This window comes from Bison bison, unplaced genomic scaffold, assembly GCF_000754665.1.
Source record: "Bison bison bison isolate TAMUID 2011002044 unplaced genomic scaffold, Bison_UMD1.0 scf7180017864495, whole genome shotgun sequence".
Classification (NCBI taxonomy): domain Eukaryota; kingdom Metazoa; phylum Chordata; class Mammalia; order Artiodactyla; family Bovidae; genus Bison; species Bison bison.
This window is the reverse complement of record NW_011495054.1, coordinates 6,020,499-6,024,065: the sequence shown is the minus strand read 5'-3', so window position 1 is coordinate 6,024,065 and position 3,567 is coordinate 6,020,499.

Below are 3,567 nucleotides of genomic sequence, written 5' to 3'. Positions count from 1 at the left end.
CTCATGTGAAGAGTTGACTCATTGGAAAAGACTCTGATGCTGGGAGGGATTGGGGACAAGAGGAGAAGGGGACGACAGAGGATGAGATGGCTGGATGGCATCACTGACTCGATGGACGTGAGTCTGAGTGACCTCCGAGAGTTGGTGATGGATGGGGAGGCCTGGCGTGCTGCGATTCATGGGGTCACAAAGAGTCGGACACGACTGAGGGACTGATCTGATCTGATCTGATCTAAGTGGGGAGGTGGTGGGCGAGCATCCACTGGTACAAAGCAGCACCGGGTGTGTCGGAGGGGGGAGGAGGGAGGAGTGGGGGGGAGGGAACCCCCCAGTGTCATCAGACTCTTCTCTGCTTCAGAGAGCTCAGAGTCTTGAGACAGACCACAAATAAACATATGAACTAGATAATTACAGATTATTTCAATGTTATAAAGAAAATAAACAGGGACATGTGATGGAGTCATCCAGGAGACCAGCCAAGATCCAACAGCAACAGCTATTGAGCACTGACTTGTGTGTCAGACTCCATGTGAAGCGCTTACTTCATATCCCAGACTCCACACAAAGTGCTTAATATGCTTTATTTCACTTAGGTTCTCACAGAAATCATCTTGCTATTCCTTTCTTTTTTACAAGCAGCACTATTAAAGGATAATTGATACTCAATAAACTGCACATATTTAAAGCGTACAATTTGATGACTTTTAAAAACATGTACACCCATGAAACCATTTCTGCAAACCAGCTGGTGAACATATCCATGACTCCCCAGTGTTTCCTGGTGTTCCTTGGCAATCCATCCCTCTCCAGCATCTCTCCCCACTAGCTCCCTCCTGCTGCTGTCACTATAGATTAGTTTTCATTTTTTTAGAATTTTATATAAACAGAATCTACAGTATGTGATTTTTTTTGAGACTGTTTTAATAAAAAATATGTTCTTGCAGTCCATCCAGGTTGTTGCATGTATCGCTGGTGCATTCTTTTTCCTTGCTGAATAGTTTTCCATTAATGGAAGTACCAGGGTTTGTTCAACCGTTCACCTGTAGAAGGACACTGGCTTGTTCCCAGTATTTTGCTAGCACAAATAAAGCTGCTAAGAGTATTCCTATACAAGCTTTTGTGTGATCAAAAGTTTGTTTTTGGCTGTGATGGGTCTTTGTTGCTGCATTAGGGGCTTTCCCTAGTTTTGGAACGTGGAGGCTGCTGTTTGCTGTGTTGTGCAGCCTTCTCATTTCAATGGCTTCTCTTGTGAAGTACAGGCTCCAGGGCACACAGGCTCAGGAGTTGTGGCTCTCAGGCTTAGTTGCTCCGCAGCCTGTGGAATCTTCCTGGACCAGGGATCAAACCCCAATCCCCTGACTTGGCAGGCAAATTTTTATCCACTGGACCATCAGGGAAGTCTCTGAGTATAACTTTTTTTAATTCTCTGGGTTGTATAGTCAGTTACATGTTTAGTTTTTTTAGAAGCTGCCAAATTATCTCCCAGAGTGGCTTTCATTTCCATGTTATTTTCCATCTACAGTTCTTAAAAATCCCAGCAACCAAGGGGAAGGGATAGCAGTGACTCTGGGAAGGTCACAGCTATATTTAAAATGGATAACCAACAAGGACCTATTGTATAGCAAAAAAACAAAACAAAACACCAAAAAACGAAACTCAGCAAGTCCCTCTGCCTTTTTTCTTTCCTTCACAACAGTGATTTTTTTTTAAAGAGTCCAAGACATCTAACTCTCACATTCCGACTTCACTGATTGTGTTCCCCTTATTTCCTGTAACCAAGACCACAGCTTGATTTGATTCAGCAGGATTTCAGAGATGGCCTTGTGAACTTGGTATTACACCTGCCACTATAATCAATGCTGAATTTAAATGCCAGGGTAAGCAGTAACTGCTCTCTCTCTGTTGTAAACGTGCATTTTCCCCTGTGTAGTCAGTAATCTGTGGAATGAAGGATCCTTGACATAGGAACTGTTTGGTACTAAAAAAGACCTTTTCTTTCCACAACCGTGCCTTTAAACCACTTTCTGACCAGTCATCAAAATATGGCTAAGTAAGATAAATTAACGTCACTTCTCTGGAACCCAGGGAAGGTTTGGTAAGACCAAGGAATACCCTGTGGTTCCAGAAAAGGGAAGAAGAGTCCCTAATTGACCCAAATGTATCAAAATTGATGGGAAAAGGGGGTCAGTGATAGCTGCCAAAGGGGCATCCCAAATGTGGGAACTACAAGAGGAGCCGACATGTGCTACCCAAAGACTGAAATTTCAAGGAGTTAAAAATATCTGTGACAGCGTGGTCTGAAAATGCACTCCAACCATTTCTTTTCACCTTAGTTGGGTGCCAAGATGGCTAACCTGGGTGTCAAAACAGGTCTGGAAAAGACAAAATAAGAATGCTCCCTCCATGGCAAATTTTGTGTTGATTGGAAAGTCAGATGATGCTCTAGCAAACATGTGATTGTGTGTGTGTGTGTGTGTGTGTGTGTGTGTGTGTGAGATTTCCTTGGAATTCATAATAACAAGTAAGTAATGACTCATTTGTAAGCAGTTACAAGAAAGAAAAGCATGGAAAGAGCACCAAAAATATGAACAAAACAATGCTGAAAAGCAAAACAATGGTTTCTTAAAAATATTTTATTTTCGGTTGTGCTTGATCTTCATTGCTACACTTGAACTTTTTCTACTTTCGGAGAGTGGGGACTACCATCTACGCGTGTGTGCAGACTTCTTATTGCGATGGGTTCTCTTGCTGTGGAGCACATGCTCTAGGGCGTGAGGGCTTCAGTAGTTGCTGCACGTGGGCTCAGTAGCTGCAGCTTCCTGGCTCCAAAGCACAGGCTCAGTAGTTGCGGCGCATGGGCTCAGTTGCCCTGAGGCATGTGGGATCTTCCCGGAGCAGGGATTGAACCAGTATCTCCTGAATTAACCACTGGACCACTAGGAAAACCGCAGTGTGTTTTATTTAAAGGTAAAATTCATGGAACATACATGTAATATTTTGCTCTCAGCTCTAGTGGAATTTTTCTTTGGGTAGTTTGAGTTACAATGACTTTTTTTTTTAATTGAAGTAAAATTCACAGAACATGAACAAATTTTCAAGTGGATCCATTTGATTTTCACGTAAGTTTCTGTTTCACTATCTAATTTTTATCTGGTAATAAGATTACCGCATGTTGGGATATCAAATCCAGATATTATATATATGTGTGTATATATATATATATATATATATATACAGCAGGGACAGTCAATAATCACCATAATTCCACCTCCAGGACTAGAGGAAACAGCCACAGATAGGTGAGGTTATTCCTCCAAATTGTTCTATTTATGTGTCAACCTAATTATTATCAAACATTGGATTATACTCTACATTCAGTTTTGTGCATGTGTGCATGCTCAGTAGCTTCAGTCATGTCCAGCTCTTTGTAACTCATGGACTCATGAGTCACTCATGGGATTCTCCAGGCAAGAATACTGGAGTGGGTTGCTGTGCCCTCCTCCAGGGGATCTTCCTGACCCAGTGATCGAACTTGCATCTCCTGCGTTGGAGACAGGTTGAGCCACT